Source organism: Tachypleus tridentatus, chromosome 13 (assembly GCF_004210375.1).
Source record: "Tachypleus tridentatus isolate NWPU-2018 chromosome 13, ASM421037v1, whole genome shotgun sequence".
Taxonomy (NCBI): domain Eukaryota; kingdom Metazoa; phylum Arthropoda; class Merostomata; order Xiphosura; family Limulidae; genus Tachypleus; species Tachypleus tridentatus.
In genome coordinates this window covers 81702379-81721868 of record NC_134837.1, presented here as the reverse complement: position 1 = coordinate 81721868, position 19490 = coordinate 81702379, and the positions used below count along the sequence as shown (strand labels likewise).

At 36.3% G+C, this 19490-nt stretch overlaps 1 protein-coding gene across 6 annotated transcripts in view; it reads left to right on the top strand.

Annotated features, from left to right (window-relative positions):
* Positions 1-2300: 2300 nt before the first annotated feature.
* The window catches only part of LOC143240655 (U-scoloptoxin(01)-Er1a-like), a 65283-nt gene continuing 48093 nt past the window's right edge, over positions 2301-19490 (top strand). Inside the window, exons 1-2 of one of the 6 annotated variants that reach the window (XM_076483432.1) lie at positions 2301-2458; positions 3592-3671. The gene's annotated coding sequence lies outside the window, so the exon portion shown is untranslated. Of the gene's footprint in view, positions 2459-2481; positions 2602-3591; positions 3672-4613; positions 4858-19490 lie in introns of those variants that run through there. The other 5 variants (XM_076483431.1, XM_076483434.1, XM_076483438.1 and 2 more) reach the window with 5 other exon arrangements.

Below are 19490 nucleotides of genomic sequence, written 5' to 3'. Positions count from 1 at the left end.
AGAGACTTAGTAGAAGTTGGAATGATGAGAGTTTCTGTCAATAGAAAAAAAATTAAAATGGAAAAAGAACAAAAGGAAAAACTGGAAAATTAGAAAGAAAAATAAACAAAATTCACAACATTGGTTTCTATCTAATAACAAAAATAGCAGGAGAAAAGAGCTAGGTTAAATACATCTAATGCTGAATAACTCGAGTGTGCCCAAATTTCAGACAGCGCACGAATAACATAATTTTCTTAGTTGTAATAAATCTACCAAAACAAAAAACTAAGAACATCAGACAACAACTGCACTTCAGTTAATTACGTTAAACTTATTTTCTTAGTTTTCACTGCCTTTTAAAATTTAACTGTTACTATTTAAATGTTATTTTAATAGTTGAGTGTTTGTTACGAGTTCTTCAGGAGACCTGTTTACTTCCCATTTAAATATATTTACATCTCAACTAGAGTCACATGCATATATTATTACTGTTTATTAATGTGTTAGAACGTTTGGTGATAATAAGTAACAAATGTTTATCAGTGAAGTGAATATTAAGTGAAGGCAGTTAAATATTATAAAAGTCATTAGCATATTTAAATGTTGTTCTAAGGGTTACCACGCTATCTAATCATTACATGAGGTTACTATTACAGTAATAGTAACCCAGAAAAATAAATTCGAATGCGCACTTGAGGACCCGTAATCTTCTTATATATAAACAATGTGATGCTTTCCAGACGCTATGTGATTCTTTTACACCAGCATAGGATAAACGACAACGCTCTCTTATACGAATGTGGGGGATAGTTTTGTATGACAAGAATGTGTCTCATTATTTAGTTACTTTAGTTGTCATATAATGAAAACTAATCGGAACAAAAATATGATCAGTTATTTCGGACTCATTCTATGCTTGCGAAAATCCATTATAATATATTCCATCCTCATCTGTTGTAAGTTTATTATTACACGTTTGTTTAAGAACTTCGAAAATCTCTTCAAAATTTGAAGTAGCCCTTCGATCGCTAGAAATAGCTTACCTGTAACAACAGCATAACGAACACCAGAAATAAACAGAAAGACTTGTAAATTATGACTAGGTAAGGGCTGTAAACGTTAAATTGTCTGAATTTAAATGAAAAAAAGGAAAATTAATTAATTATCATCCAAAGCAGTGACATCCCACTGGATGAAGTATCGACAACAACCGTTTAGTTTGGACCAGGATTTTGTATATAAAATTCAAAACCAAAAATACTCTTTGCTTGTACTGTTTGTTTTGAATTTTCGTGCAAAGCTACATGAGGGCTGTCTACGCTAGTCGTCCCTAATTTAGCAGTGTAAATCTACAGGGAGGGCAACTAGCCATCATCACCCACCGCTAACTCTTGGACTACTTTTTTATCAACTAATAGTGGAATTGAGCTTCACATTATAACACCCCCACAGCTAAAAGAACGAGCATATTTGGTGTGACAGTGATTCGAACCTATAACCCTCATATTACGAGTCGCGTGCCTTAACCACCTGGCCATGCCGGACCCTACTAGTATAATAAGCAACTCTCTTCAATCATACTTATAGAATCAAATTGCTAGTTCAAATTTTGACAGTAGTAGTACCCTCAGTATCTGAAAGGCGTAAATTAAATATATATAAATATTATGTAAAAGCCTACCGTTTTGGTATATAAATATATGTTAACATCAACACAAGCACTATTACTGATAAAACTTTTGCAATCCAGCTTGATGTAAGGAAAATAGTATTGTACATTTTATAATATAATACATGAAAGAAAGTAAAACCCGGAGGCCAATGTTCTTTTATAAAGATTTCTTGAAGTAGTATTTTCTTAATAGAAAACCTTGTAGCTTTCAAATGTAATGAACAATTTACACATATTTTACTGAGGACTGTACCGAATGTGTAGATTTATTTTTAAATTAAAATTGTTGTAAGTTCAGAGTAGAAGTTTCTTCTCTTATAAAGTGTCACTTTCCTCTTCCATCGACAACTGATAAATTGTACAGCTTCGTCCAACATCAGGTATGTCTATGATACGGTGACTTATGAGAACACAAGCGAGAACAATAACTCGCTCATATTTATAACAACTTTTTTGCGTTTTAAAATTCTTAACATCAGTATTTTACCTAAAGCAATATATTTTTTGTCTTATTAAAAACAACAATATTCTAATAATTGATGACCAAGTGCTTAAAATTTATCATGTACAAATCTGAATTGTGGTTTACGAGTCTCTCTAGTTTTAGCTTCTAGAGGTCGTTGTTCGCTTCTCCATCGTTGGCCAAGTCTACGGAACACTCAGAATCGCGAACACGGGTAGACAGGTTGGTTCGAGTTAGTAGGGTTTTATAATATTGGTGGTGGTCGTAACTAAATTAACATAAATACATTTTAAAAGACGACACCCAAGCACTTGCGCAAGAAATGTAAGGCTTCAAATATCGTGAGTATTCATGGAACAGCTTTAACGAGAGAAAATAATTTCAATTCGAATTAGCTAGGTCAGAATAAGTATTCAGTTTAAGGCTGTTTATATCCAAATATTATGTTCACAGCTCTTTGTATAAGAAGTTAAAGAAGGTAGTGGTAAGAAAAATATTCAATTATTTATCACCAAACTTTCATTTAAATAGTACTAGCAACTTGTGTCGTTTATGATTAAATTAGTGGCATATTTGAAGTTAAATCAATATATTTTATAAATAAATTAAAACTTAAAAAGCTTGCGTGTTGAACGTTATTCTAGATGCAGTATTTATTTTCATCGTAATTAGGGAAAATAGGATGACAGTTTCGTAAGCTAGTAGTAGTATACTTTTACGCACCGCCACTTCAATATTTTTTTTATTCAAAGTTATTTGAGTTTTACAAGATGTATCAATAAGTTAGTACTGTAGAAAGAATCTTATAATATCGGTATGTTGTAAAAACTGTAAAATTAATGTTCTACAAGTGAAATATTGTAGTTTTGTTTACTCGTGACGGATTACTGATACCACTAGTATTAGTTTTTTAAAAAAAAACAAAATGTACAAGTAATTTTAATCAGTGAAGCCAAAAGACGCACAAATCCAAGTGTGAGCTCGGATTTTACGCATACACACAAAGATGAATTTATCACGTAAGGCAAAATTCGGCCTCTATGTCAATTGAATATCCATCGTGTTGTAAAATATAAATAATACTTAGAAAGTGGCAATGTAGAATATATTATTGTTATGTACGTGCAAACTATCGCATATTAAAGAGATAATATAATAGTGTAGAACAAGTTGTAGGCTCAGTTACCCCATTCAGGAGATCCGATATGAACTGGCTAATAGCCGACATTTAACTTGATCAGAGGATTTCCTTAAGTAATTTCAGAACAATTTCTTTTCTTCCTGCATATCTAAGTAAAAATTATCCTTAAAAAAATTCTTTTTCACTGTAACAGTTAAATGTGGAGTTTGGTTTGCGCGAAATTTTGTACTGATGTAAAATAAATGGTATGTTAAACGTGTCCCAAATTTCACTAATATCAAAGGTTTGGAACTATGTTATTTAAATTAAAAACATATATATTACAACTTGTAGCGTAAAAGAAGAGCATCAAAGTCTGGCGTTGAATATCTTAATTTTGGCTGCACGAGTTTTCTTCAAGTTTGGAATATTAGGTAAGTAAACCGGGATCAGCATGCTGAAAATTTATGAAGGGAGAGTAGTAAGTTACAGACAAACTGTTTGGCTTGTTTTGAATTTCGCACAAAGCTACACGAGGGCTACCTGCGCTAGTCGTCCCTAATTTAGCAGAGTAAGACTAGAGGGAAGGCAGCTAGTCATCACCACCCACCGCCAATTCTTGGACTACACTTTTACCAACGAACAGTGAAATTGACCGTCACATTATAACTCCCCCACGGCTGAAAGGGCGACCATGTTTTGTGTGACGGGAATTCAAACACGCGACCCTCGGATTACGAGTCGAATGCCTTAACCACCTGGTCTTGCCGGGCCTACAGACAATTGAAAATTACACTTTGTTGGTTCGTATAAATAACGCACTTTGGTGCCGTGCGCGTGGTTTATTGACAGTCACAGCTGAGAAAGTTAAATCAACAAATCTTGAAATATCTATAGATTGATTGGTTGGAACTTCAGTCAGGATGTGTGATGCTCTGGTGGTGTTTTGTTGTGCAAGTTTACTAACTCTATTAAATCTGAGGAAATTGAGTTGATCATCTTATGACTAATATAAAGATGATTTTTTTTCTACAGGTACAATATCAACTATTGTTCGTAAAGACAATTATGACATGCGCCCCTCCGTGGCACAGTGGCACGTCTTTGGACTTGTACTGCTAGAAGCGGTTTTGATAGTGGGCAGAACGTAGATTGCCCTTTGTGTAGCTTGTGCTTAATAATAATAAAAAAAAATGGTATGAACAAATAAAGAATATATTAAAAATAACTAAGCACCTACTCCGCCCCTTCCACTTCATGATCACGTGATTAGACAGCGTTTATTTAGTAGCAAACAAATATAGCCTGATTAAATCCAACACAAATTCGCCGAAACCTTGAGTGTTAATTTAAGCAAATAAACTTTAGAAAGAAACACATTCATTCAGTCTTGTTGGTCTGTGAAAACTATACGGTGTATTTTGAAGTAAACTTCTTTTATTACATAATCATAAACGAGTTACTTTTCAAAGTCGTACAGCTCATAAGCTAGCTAAATAAATCAGTTTAGTGCCAAACTTCTTAAATAACAAACATTGGATTGAATCAAGATAAATTATCGCATCGTTCTAGGTGTTTAATCGGTTGTTTAAACAGCTTCTCTCCCGAAGTACCTCCGAGGTAAGTCTGATTTCGATATCCATAGTGATCGCAGTTCAGATAGCCTATTGATTAGTTCGGTGCTTAGCATCAAACAACTAAATTGAATAATTAAAGTGATATTTGTTTTATGTCGAACCGCTCAAGATATCAGTTACATGTAAGTAGCTATAAATGTACGTATATGCGTGTGTGTGTATATATATAATGTATGTATGTATAATAAAACTGTTCTAATTGTTGTCTCATCTGTGAGACTAGTTAATAGCACATTGAAAAACCGGTAAGTTTACAAAGTTACAATGCTAAATCCAGGGTTTGAGTCCTGCAGGTACATAAGACACGGAGATCCACAAAAACTCGCCGCTAAGATCAGATTTAACAAAGATAGAATGAAATATGTTATTAAATGGGTCATCTGTGTGACCATTCACTTTATCCAAGAGAAGTGATGACTTTCAAAGAAAGAAAAAAAAATCCCTTAAGTTTCAGGTAACTTGATTCAGTTAAGTATTCTTCTCGCTTTGCTCACAGACCTACCCAAAAGGCAGGTCACGTGTGTTAAAGATGCCAGTTTCCAAATGTGTGACAACCAGTAAAAGACAGGATCGTTAACTTGTTGTGTCATGGTACTCCTTATACGCATACGTTATGATGTTTTTTATTAAACAAAAACGGGCTAAGTTAGTACGTGCTCTAGCTTTTACAGTTTAGTGTTGTTGTTGTTTTTTACCAGCTGTATGCCTGTTTCATTATTGATGGATTGAGGTCATACATATTTGGCTTTGGAATATTTTAGTACCTGCGATGTAGCTATATTTGTTCCGCAAAAGAGTAAATGTACGTCTCTTTATGTATATCTAAGAAAACAAATGGTGTTCTATATGCTGTCTCGTTTGAGTTAGGCCCAGCATGGCCAGGTGGTGCATTCGACTCGTAATCTGACGGTCGCGAATTCGAATCTCCGTCACAACAAACACGCTCGCCATTTCAGCCGTAGGGGCGTTATAACGTACAGTCAATCCCACTATTCATTGGTAAAAGAGTAGTGGGGGCGTTATTGCTAAATTAGGGATGGCTAGCGCAGATAGCCCTCGTATAGCTCTGCGCGAAATTCAAAAAACAAAAAAGCACATTAAAAAAATGTCAGTTTACAGACTTACAGTATTAAATCCGAGGATCGAGTCTCGGCGGCAGATAGAACACGGATATCCCAATATGTAACTTTGCGCTAAAAGCAAGAGCAAACTGTTTATTTCAAGTAATAGCAATCCCTCGCCCCACAAGGAACTGAAGACACGACAATGTTTTAGTAATGCAATTTATTCTACATATGTTTATTGGTTTTAAAATGACTGAAAAGACGATGTTACAAAACAACTAAGGTTTATCTTTCACGAATGATACATCTATTATAAGGTAAAAAAATATCCTCGGGAAAATGTCTCTCTAACACGATTTTCAAAGTACGTTTTCATATATTTTTTAGCGAGCCACAAACATTGGTCCAGGTTACCGAAGGAATCCATGTGTCATCAAATTTTCTAACGGATTTTTATAACTACCTACTACCTGTGGTTCCATGAGTTTGAGGGCTATAGGGCTTACTAGCACACGAATCACAAAACAAACTCACATTAACAAAAACCGTCAATATTCATGGGCGTCAGTATTTTTTGGAGTGTTTTTTAATTTCGCGAAAGCTACATGAGGGCTATCTGCGAAGATAGAACAAGCGAAGAAAACGCGTTGTAACATAATAGGTGGGTGGTTGTTGTTCCTTTTAACATTGGTAATTGAACGAATCCTTAATAAACTAATTATTTCTATATACTGCTTAGAAATTGCGAAACGTTTAAGATTCTTTTCATCCCGTGTTTATACCATTCTAATTTTTTACACTAGCTGACTTACCCTTTATTGCAAGGGGAAGACGTTGACCTTCCGGTGGAAATGAAACGGGAAGTCACATCCAAATCTTACCGTCGTATATCACTCCCAGAGGGTCCTGATGGTACCTGCCCGATAATCGGTCCATCGGCCCGTTATAAGCGACGAACACGGGTACTTTTGTCAAATAATGGTTTAGACCAGTGGTTCCCAACCAAGGGTGCAGTAATGTTCGCTGTAATCAATCATAAAAGTAAAACCAAATGTAGAAATATCTAACATGTATGCAACCATGTCATTTACTGCAACCAAGGGTGCAGTAATGTTCGCTGTAATCAATCATAAAAGTAAAACCAAATGTAGAAATATCTAACATGTATGGTGCTTTGGTATGTATTTTATTCATCACAGACTGTGGGGGCGTTATAATGTGTTAATAAATCCCACTATTTGCTGGTAAAAGAATAGCTCAAGAGTTGGTAGTGTTGACTAGCTGCCGTTCTTTTCGCTTAAGACGACTAATACAGATAGCTCTCGTGTAGCTTTGCAGGAAATTTTAAAACAAACCAAAACACTCACCATAGCGAACCTATACGTTTATCAGATTTTCAACATTTTAGATCCATTACGGTAAGTAAACGACCTCTCAAAATACCACATTTATGCAGTAAAACATTACGTAAACCCTAGTCTTATTCTTGTCCCCTGCTGGTACAGGGTAAGTCTACGGACTTACCACGCTAAAATCAGGGGTTCGATTCCTCTCGGTGGGAGTCAGTAGATAGTCTGATGTTATTTTGCTATAATACCACAAATTTGTATCAGTTAGTAACAAATTGAATCATAAATTGAGCTTGCCGTTTACGTCCAGTAAAAAAAAATAAATGTACCGAGAATATAATGTTACTTACTAGAAATCACCCCTAAATACCTGTGCTGCCTTCTAGTTTGTGGCACAATGTTTTGTCACAATTGGTAGGCTTAAATAAAAGTTTTAAAGACTCGTGGCTTTACAAAAAGCTGTTTTACTTTCTTATAAATTCCGTGGGGACTTCAATTTATGAGAGGATGTGTTTCTCAAAAATCTATCACAATCATCGACCAATTAGTTACTCAGAACTAGCTAAGAACGTTTTTTGTGCTTGTGTTCGCGGGTTATATATATCTATGTATACATTTTCCATAAACACGATTTATGACGTTATCAGTTCATCTGGTTCTTTAAGAGCAGTCGCGTGCTAGTTCAACTTAAGTTGTGTTCGAATAATTGTTTCTTATTTAAACGAAATCGAAACAACGAACTGGATAAATATCACGTGCTTAATTTTGTTTTTTGCTTATTTATTAATAACACATTGAAAGCTCAACTTTTATATAAACTGTGTTCGTCCACACATTTATACGCTGTTTGCATTCCTTTCTAAATTCATTATGAAAGTAATTATTAGCTTGATTGAGGCTGTATCGAAAAACGCTTAAAAGAGAACTTGACGCGTACGGAAGTCTGTCGTTGGTAAAACTTGTATTTGTGCTTAGTTGTGTCAAGGTAAGTTGGGCACTCTACGAAGACTGTTTTGATACCGGTAGCGTAAAAATTGGTCGTCTCGGTTGTAATTGGCTTTCGTCTCGTACGATACAAGCCCTTCCTAGCATAGTTTTATTCAGTATAGTGTAGTAACATTACTTTAGCAGATGTGAAGTATATACAAAGTACAAACGTTTTCCAGATGTATTTAAGACCACTGTGAGAAAGCGCAGCCAATAATCGTCACGAAATTGCAGAAGCATCAACGGAAAAGTGGGAAAGTGCAATCTATAATTGTCACGAAGTGGTCGGAGAGGCCACAGAAAAGTCACCAGAGTCACGACCAAGTGAAAATGTACCACGTTTTTTTAATCATCTTTTTTTTTTTCAGAAATTTTGAGATTCGTCTGTAGAATGTTGTTTTACAGTAATGATAATTCAGTAATTCAAATATTGTTTGTTTGAAGAACAAATACAAATAATTTCTCGTTTGCAGTGAACATGTTTGTTTTATAGTAGGGCCTCTAAATCTTGAATTGTTTTTAAAGCTCGTGTAATTCACGCGTTGTTTGGGGAGAATCAAAGCAGTGTACGTTTTGGTTGAATGTGTCGTGTGTGTATGTTTTCTTAAAGCAAAGCCAGATCGGGCTATCTGCTGAGTCCACCAAGGGGAATTGAACCTCTGCTTTTAGCGTTGTAACTCCGTAGGCTTACCACTGTATCAGCGGGGGACTGAACGCATTGTAAATGTAAAGTTAAAAGTTCTGTTATTCCAATGATCAGAATATTACTGGAAACGAAGCAGATCGGTAAACAAAGACAAAGCTTTGCATGGTCTTGTTACCCGTTGTTATGTTTGGTATTATTTTGATTCGTTGGATTTTTCTAGAACTGTTTGCTTATTGGTTAAAATAATATTATTCTGGAACTATACTGCACTACAGTTATCACTGATAATTTTCAGAAATATGAATTGAAGTACTATTTTATATAGAAATGTATATATATATAGAAGGAACGACAGTATAAGAGTCGATTAAAGAGATGTTTTATCATTTTTTGAGTATTCTATACCAGCTTTTAAACAGTAAAGAAAGACATTTTTGCGTTGACATTTTATCTGACCTTCAAAACAAAGTCATATCTAGTCATGGGAAAACCAAGAGATATGTCTATGGATTTCCTTTACCATCAAGATGGTAAAACAAAGCTATAAGCAGTGACAACTCAGTTGAATATGTAGCACGTGTTAATGTTATGAAATGTTTAAGCTATCCATCTGCGTGTGATGTCATCCGGAAAAACCAAGAGAAGCTTTAAGCGAACAGCAGGACCTGTAGTACTGTTACTCCTATGATTTTTTCATTGTATCAACAACCAAATCACCCCCAAAACTATGACAACGATGAAACCAATAGCATGAGTAAAGAAAGTCGAAGTATTTCATCAATTTTCACTCTCTACGATGCAAAAAAAAGACTCCACGTGCCAGAAACCTGCATTAAGTTGATTACTGTATAAATGACTGGAATATTCACTAACGAAGAGTGAGACCAAGATCGCTAGTTTGCTCATGCTAGTTATCCTAGCCAATATCCTATCCACATAGAATTTATTACAAGCTTAGTTTAGTATTCAAACTTTTCATCCCTTTGTATTTCTAGTGACATCCAGTTATTAGAGTACTGAGTACTACTCGAAGCGAAGTGGTAAACAATTTTATAAGGACCGCCCAACATTCCTTCTTTTGTTCATCCATTACTAGTAATGGTATGGTGGCTTAGCGGCATTTCTTAACCTTACTTTTACACACTGGATAAAAGCAATAAATTTCGTTTTCGAATCTTTTAAGTACTTATAGTTAAAATTAGGTTAGAAATATTTCTGTGTTTTTGACAGTATTCAAGTACAACACTGATACGTAATATTGCCTACAGTTAGTGTGTGGGGGAAGGGATTCTATTTGAAACAGATAATTAATTTCTATGTCCAGCCGGTTACAGAAAAGGGATTCTGAGACCCAGAGATACATAAATTAATATAACATTCAACATATTTACATATTCCTAACATCTGCACTTTGCAAAGTGGTTTGCTGTCCAAGCTGTCTTATACAGTTGTTGGATGAGTTTCAAATTTTACAAAAAAGAAAAAAAAATCTTGTCGCAAATGCAAATTAGAATTGGTAGTTTAAGTTCAAGTGTTAAAGTAGGTTAAGCCTCGTTTCATATCTGATTCAGATGTTTTTTTCTTTGTGTTGTAGATAATCATTTGATAAAGGATTCATCTTTAACTGTCTATTATTTTCTTATGATTAATGCAGGTTTAACTAAAATAACTATCTTCAGTGAAGTCTTGCTTTCTTAATAGCTCCTCCCAGCATACTTTCCATTCCTTCTTTTAGAATGACAAAGGTGCTTTTCGCCATCATTCTATTCCCGAGCTTTTTCCTGAGATGTCCTTCCCCGTTTGGTCTTGTTGATGAATTTCTTGAATTCCAAGTCTTTTGGACGAATGAAGGTCGGATAACTTGAAGAGGAAGTTCTAGGGTCTACAGATTTTTCAGACTTCTCAACTCTACAAAGTGTTTTAAATAATATTTCGCCTCTTTTGGAATTAGGTCTCTTTCAGTAATTGTGGCTAAAAAAATGAGTGCCAAGGTTCTCAGATGTATGCCAGTTTCAAACTTGGAAAACTCGTAGATTTTACATTCGTCATCTCCGTGATTACAGTAGTTACATTTTTGAAACTTCGATGCCTGAAATTTACCGGACCTTCTTTCTTCAAACTGATCTGAAAGCAAATAATGGAGGAAGAAGGACAGAAGTTTAGAAGTGTTTAATTTTGAATGACAATATTTGTTCCACGATGCAGGTGAGTGGTAAAACTGTCTACACTCTGATCACTTCTAATAGAAAGCTTAACTGTAAGGGCATCAATTGTCCAGAACTGAGCTACATTTATTAAAAACTATGCGTAGGTATATTTTTGCTATCAAGTTTCCAGGAACGTTCAAAGGTTCATTAGTGTATTGCTGGTAAATGAAGCAACGATTTCCGTCTAAATCCGTCTTGTGGGTTGACTTGCTGACGGTTTAACTACAAAACAATCTATGAATGCGAAACAGAGATTGATAAATACAGTCTTGTGGTTTTGGTTCACTAACTATAAAAGGGTGCTATATTTCACTCCTACTTTTGACATCAGTCATCTTGAACTTCAATGTTACGCTGGGCTACTACGCAAAATTCAAGAAGGCTCTTAAACTAAATTTGATGATAAAGACTCGGAAAAAAAAAACCTTGTAAAATTTAGTGTTTTGGTTCATTCGGTAACGGTAATTCTGCCAAGCCATCTAACTACGATGAATGTCAGTAAACGCACTACATATTACATTGTATACCCATCTTGAAACATGATTATTTATCTAGGAACATCAAAGGCACTTTGTTGTTATCAAAGACAAGCTGAGACGCGCGTCCTACATTCGGGGACGTAAGAATTGAATGTAAGGCTTGATCTAATAAATTAAATCATGAACTTCTATTTATATCCATAACTTATTTCGCACATAATTTACTGTAAAACTACTTTATATCTCACACAATATATTTCACGTTGCAAAAATGGTGTTACAATTATTTTATTTTACTTTCCCTTAGTTTATCATTATTACTAATCCCTCACTACAGTCTCAGTGCTTATTGATGTTTTCTATGCTTCTTCATAGACCACATTAGAAGTATGTCCTCCTTCCAGGCGGGCCCGGCATGGCCACGTGGATAAAACACTCGGCTCGTAATCTGAGAGTCGCGGGTTCGAATCCCCGTCACACCAACATATTCGCCCTTTCAGTCGTGGGGGCGTTATAACGTGACGGTCAATCCCACTATTCATTGGTAAAAGAGTAGCACAAGAGTTGGCGGTGAGTGGTGATGAGTAGCTGCCTTCCCTTTAGTCTTACACTGCTAAATTAGGGATGGCCTTTCTGGTGATCATACTCAAACTTGGTAGAATGACACAATCAACCCAGGATGGGTAGGGGCATATAACAACTGCTCTGTGACATGCCCCTTGAGCTGTTGTGTTATTCTACCAAGTTTGAAATTGGTCAAAAGACTACGAAGTAGTTCACGGACAGATACACGTTTGTGTCTATGTGTTTTTACTTTTTAAGCTTAGATAGTTCAGTATGAAAGCTTCTTGGCAAATACCAGTGAATAAATATCCATATCTCCAATACAGCGACTGTGCATCTCGTACAGTGCATGTTCACAGATGTTGTAAATAACATTATAAATAGTATAGTTGCATCTGTGCAAGATTAAAAAAGTATTAAATGATTTAACAACAACGAAATGTGGACAACAGTTCTGAAACATTAACTACCCGAATCAACATTCGCGCTAATGATGTTTGTTTGTTTTGTTTTTTGAATTTCGCGCAAAGCTACACGAGTGCAATCTCTGCTAGTCGTCCTTAATTTAGTAGTGTAAGACAAGAGGGAAGGCGGCTAGTCATCACCACCCACCGCCAACTCTTGGGCTACTCTTTTACCAACGAATAGTGGTATTGACCGTGACATTATAACTCCCCCATGGCTGAAGGGGCGAGCATATTTGGATTCGAACCCGCGACCCTCGGATTACGAGTCGAGTGTCTTAACCACCTGGCCATACCGGGCCCAAATAACCTAGGAGTGAGGGTGTAATAAAGAAACTAAATCGTTTTGTTTATGAACCTAGTATTGTTTAAAGTGATAAAATGTGTCAACAGATAACGTGAATGTTTAAAGCTTATGGTATCGTAGTTCACGGGTGTGTGTATCGGGCTATCTGCTGTGTTCACCGAGGGGAATTGAACCCCTGATTTTAGCGTTGTAAATCCGTAGACTTACTGCTGTCCCAGCGGGAGACAGTTCACTAGCCCAAGTCAATCTTATTAAAACATAAGTGACACGATCAGCATCAACACGACGGCAGTTCTCAATTAATTATTAACAAGTTAATAATAACATTTCTGATGAGCATTTCATTCAGGCATTAGGCTATCTACTTCATGTAATGAAAACATTATTATAGAGCAACAAATGTGAACTTTTTCAGTTACATTTTAAGCATGTTTTAATAATGTGCAATTCCTTTAGAACCAAGTTGGTCCGATAAAGTACGGAACTGAATCGGGGATGCGAACCCGCGACCCTCAGATTACGAGTCGCACGCCTTAACACGCTTGGCCAGGCCGGTCTTGCACTAATGATACTTCTGCCCAAACACAAACAATAAAAATAAGCACATTATACTTTGTGGAATTATGCCAGGTGTTAAAATTACGTTGTTTAATGTGAACAAACGAATAAAAAAATTTCAGAAGTGTGTGTGTGTAAATCTTAAAAATAAAAATAAAACAACATACAAGTGATAATAATTCGCATTATTCAGTTCAAAAACCATCAAATGTCCTTGTAGCGGTGGGTGTTTCTGGCTGTATGTCTTTTCTCTGATCACTAGTTCAAAATTAGAAATAAATATATACTTGGACCCTTTTTAGTTCACTTGCGCATAAGATATCGTTTATGTTGAAAGCTTCATTTCGAAACCAATTTTAAATTGCTTAGATAAAAAGTTTTAGATTTCAATAAAGTGAACGAACGGTCCGTTTAAAGCTTAACTTTGGACAGGAAGGCTGAATGTCGGAAGTGTTGGAGAGAGAGGTGTATATACCTGTTGCAGTCCGTACAGAAATGTGATATGCATTGTCATGCCGATTGCATATGTTATTTCTTTCGCGCTCTTAATTATCTCTTATTTTAAAAAGTTTAAAGGCACCGAATTTAGCTAGCAAGAGGGCGTTAATAATCAGCGCTGTTATTAAACTTGAGACAGAGTCATGAACATATAATTACCCCTCTAATATGATAGATCGTCTTCGGTATTCATCGGGCTTCGCTCACGAAGTGGCTCAAAGACATTCAAACTTTAAAACGATATTTGTCAGTCACTGTCCTAAAAAGATCGTTGATGAGGATGTGTTCGGCGTGTACAGCTCGAAATTTGTTCAACATTTTCGGCCTCTGACACAATAAACTGAAAGTATTGGAGCAAATATAACTATATTGTCTGGTTCAAGCCAAAATTTCTTGCTGTGTAACTCGAGCAAACAATATAAATACCTCCATCATTAGAAGTGAGGTGAACCAGATAAAAGGTAATAATGATAAAGTCAAACTTTCACCACATCTCACAATGCAGTTTATTTTGTTGGTCCCCATTGCTCAGGGAAGAAGGATTAGTTTGTTTGTTTTGAATTTCACGCAAAGCTACACGAGGGCTATCTGCGCTAGCCGTCCCTAATTTAGTAGTGCAAGACTAGAGGGAAGGCAGCTAGTCATCACCACCCACCGCCAACTCTTGGGCTACTCTTTTACCAATGAATAGTGGGATTGACCATCACATTATAACGCCTCCACGACTGAAAGGGTGAACATGTTTGGTGTGACGAGAATTCGAACCCATGACCCTCAGATTACAAGTCGAGTGTCTTAACCACTTAGCCATGCCGAGCCCTGGGAAGGAGGAAGAATTGAATGGTGAGGAGACAAGCGACTACATGTAGCCGTATCTAGTTTCAAAGGCTTAACGAACATACAAGCATAAACATTCCTACACAGTAGGCTAATCTCAAATTGCAAACAACCCGTTTGCTCACAAAACCGTACGGTACGTGTCATCCCTGCTTTGAAACCTAACAACTTTTCTTTACTTAGTAGAAAATTCTTCCTTCCCTGTATTTTAGTTACTATCTGACATTCTTTGGCCTATCCATTGCTCAACGGCTCATGCTGAACAATAATTTGTTTGAGAAATCAGGTACTTTAAGAAACTGATTATGTCTGTGATAAAGGAATAATATTCACGATTGAAAAGTTAATTGTCTGTCACATTTCTAGTTAATGAAAAGGACTTCAGAAGAAACCTTGCTTTAGTGTTTGATGAACGAGGGGCTCTTTAAACGGAGGAGAGAAACATGTGAAACAGATTGGCAAAGAACAAATTAAAATGAAAGGTGAAACTCGTAAGAAGGAAGCAAAGTCATGTGGATCCATTTGATTGGTCTAAGACGTTCCTTGCAAAGTGCTTTTTCCGTACTAATTCGTTTGGTTTGTTTTGAAGTTTGCGTAAAGCTACACGAGGGCTATCTGCGCTAGCCGTCCTTAATTTAGCAGTGTAAGACTAGAGGAAAAGCAGCAAGTCATCACCACCCACTGCCGACTCTTGGGCTACTCTTGTACCAGCGAATGGTGGACTGACCGTCACATTATAGCGCTACCACAGCTGAAAGGGCGAGCATGTTTGGAGTGACGGGGATTCGAACCCCCAACCCTTGGATTACGTCTCTTACGCCTTAACCCACCTGGCTCTGCCGGAGCCTTTTTCGTAATAATAACTTGCCGTATTATCAATCAGTGAATCCATTCGAAAGCGGAGTTTTAGTACAAGTAAAAAATAAAGTTGAAAATAATTTAAACTTCACTGTTTGCTTCTGAATATAAAATTATGACAGAATTAAAATATTCAATTTACTATTAATAAACTTAAGTTTAACAATAGCTTAGCAAAGAGACTAAAATTTTTAGGATCTTGATATTGTATAATTTATTTTAAAAGCTTAGGTTTTAGGGCAGTTGATAATTTTTGGACCATGAAAACTGAATAACAGGTCGTTGACCAGTTTTCTTTATAACGGGTCATTTTGCCAAAGTCAAGTTTTATTGTACTTTTTGTGTAAACAGGATCATTATTTTAACTAAATCTACAATGAATGCTTTTATAGTATTTCTTACCCTTAAAAAATATGTTTTTTGAGGAGACTAAATAGTGTGAAATGGGTAAAAGGGGTCTACAAGTGGACTTCTACAACTTGCATCTGAATGTGTGCAATACATTAACAGGAAGTAAATATAAACAGACATTGTTGTAATCCTGCAATTATTTTCACATAAATTATACTTTGAATCACCTGACTTTCATCTATACCTCTATCGCGTCATATTGCTTGGATGCTGGACTCTTAAGGACATTTTTCTCACAGTGTGAATGTCCGAGAAACCTAATGACATATGCTGTATGTGCACAACAACTTGCATACGTCACTGAAATTTGTGGTTGTATTATCGGCTACATGGATAACACTGTTTCATTAACTTTATTTTGTATGGTATGTTAAACATATTGCACCTTATCTAATACTTATGGTGATTTGGATGTCGCGTCCCTGTCAAGCATTAGCAATACGTTTTACGGCATAAACATCACTGGGCTTAAAACTTATTAAAAGCGAAATGTTTTTTAATACATCATGCAACTTGTCTTCCCGTAGATCCCGTAGCGGTAAGTTCACTGATTTACAACGCTAAAATTCAGGGTTCGAATTCCCTACAGTGGGCAAGGCACAAATAGCCAATTTTTTAGCCTAAAAAATCACGCAAATAGACATCGTACAAGTTGCATAACTTAATAAAGATGGATTATGAGTTTTGTGGCACAATAGTGCCAGATTTTTGCACATCATGTGGTGCAGGTTATTGTTCATTGTTCAGTGATTTCAAATAAAGTAATGTACTAATGTATTTAAATTCAGCAGCGCAAGCTCTCTGAATAGCCTTGGATGTGCAACACAGTCATCGTAATGCTGAATAACATTTAAAGGATTTGTTGCTGAGAGATGACGCTGATGTTAAAGTATTGAAAGTGTGAAAAAATGACCAAATATTAGAAAAAGTGGACAGGTACGACATGTTAATGTTAAACAAATACTGTATTGAGTAGTAAAATGACATAAAATGTATTTCGGCTAACTACAGAGAAAATTAATTCAGAAACAGGCAGATAATACATGCATTTTGGCCATTTACTGTAAATGCTATATTCTATTTAGTCCTTTTGGACTCGTATATCATGCCCGGCATGGCCTGGTGGGTTAAGGCGTTCGACTTGTAATCCGAGGGTCGCGGGTTCGAATCCCGGTCGCACCAAACATGCTCGCCCTCTCAGCCGTGGGAGCGTTATAATGTGACGTTCATTCCAACTATTCATTGGTAAAAGAGTAGCCCAAGAGTTGGCTGTGGGTGGTGATGACTAGCTGCATTCCCTCTAGTCTTACACTGCTAAATTAGGGACGGCTAACGCAGGTAGCCTTCGTGTAGCTTTGCGCGAAATTCAAAAAACCAAAACAAACTCGTATATTACACATTGTTTTTCAGATGTAATTCATACCCATTACAATTTGAAAAATGCTTTTCGTAGAAACAAGTCCGTCCTAGTGCTTGAGGCTGCAGATCAAATGGTCCAAAGTTTGTTTCGCGATTTATTGCTGAACTCGCCCTGTACTTTCAGCTGCCGGGGGCGTTATAACTGTGACAGTGAATCCAGCTAATTTCCTAAGAGTAGTTGTACAGATAGTAGATGCTTTTTATGGCTGCCCTCATTCTAGCCAGCATTTTAAAATTAGGGATGGCTGTGCTAAGCCAGTGTCAACTAGGCCGCAACTCTTTGTGAGATTACAGATGCGATCTGTCCTGCGTGCACTGTTTTAACCCGTCTACTACAGTTCACATCATTTCGTACTCAGCACCTTGAAAGTCCCGCCGCAAAATATTCTTGAATCTTTGCCCATGGGATGGCAGTCAGATTTACACAAGCCGCAATCGAAGCGTTAAAGTGTTTTCAAGTGTTCAGTTTGGTTTGATAGCATTGATGTTTTTAGCGTAGAACGCATATAACAGGCCAATAACAATATTTCAGCACACACTTTTTCTCTTTTTTTTTTTTTTACAACTCGCATGAGAAACAGGACATAAAGATTATATTCTCAAGATATAGTTTCTTAGCAAGTATAAACCTGTTCTTTGGGATGGTAATAAAAATTAAAATAAAAATTAGTCCTTGGAACGACGTTGTTTACAAGCGAAACTCCTCAGAACTATACAGTTTCTTTGTTTTCTCATTTTTCTTTTGCGAAGTACACTAAGTGTTGTTTAGAAAATGAGAGCATCAATTTTTAAATATTTTAGGTTAGAACTCTTGAAATACGGAGGACGTTTGTTTGTTGTTGTTTTTTACATGAATTTTGAATTTTAATTTCCTTATATATACTTGGCACGTGGAAGGTACTAACCGGTTTGTGAGTATCGATAACTTTACCGAGCCCCTTTGGTTTTGAGATCCCGTAACTATACTGTGGCTCGGCTGTTTGGGTCTCCGGGTTGGTCAAAGTGTGAATGCTATTCGTCCCAAATTCCTGCGCGAGACAAGACGCGCGATAAGTGCAACACTGTTTACACTAACCACGGTTTTCTTCACTAGCAGACCAAGTCCAGCCCAGCGAAAATAGCCTCACACCTACTGTTCACAGACACATGGGCATATCGTAAACATTTTCTACGTTGTCATTAAAATTTAGGTCTGGAGCAAGAAATTCACGTAATAGATTTACGTTGCTCTCTAACACCAACGTCCTTCCAATTTCGACGGATAATGCATCGTGAGAATTGGCGACTTATTTGCGTTTATCGCTTTGACGAAGATTCTTTGAGTCTGTTAAATTCAGCAGCGAGAGCTATTTGAGCAGCCCTGGATGTGCTGTTCCATTTCCTAAAACGTCATGAAGTTTGCATGAACCGAAGAGTGAATGTTATTGAGTTGCTTGGACCTGTAACGTGAATTAATTAGGAACCTGCTGTTTCTGTGCAAATATATATTGTCCATAATTGGTATGACTAAAATCTAATGTTATATCCAATACTCATTTCTCTTCAAATGTCCCTTTTCTTTTGGCAGTCTTTTAGAAGATGTCTTGTAGGATTCACGTGCACTTCGGAGGGGGACGCACTCACATGCCAGTTGGGGTTGTACTGTCCCAGTAATAGTTCTTAAGAGTATGGTTTAGGTAGTGATTCCAAACAAATTAGTTAAGTATAAGTGGGAACACTTTTGAAAATAACCAAAAATTTATTCTATCTAGAATCTCCTGGTTGTATGTGTTCTTGCTTGACATGTTATTTTCATTCGTTGTTTCTCTACCCAACTCTTATTTCATATTTTCAAACTAAATAAGCGTTTCAGTTCCGTACTTTATCAGATCAACTTAGTTCTAAAGGAATTGCAAATTATTAAAACATGCTGAAAATGTAACTGAAAAAGTTCACATTTGTTACTCTATAATAATGTTTTCATTACGT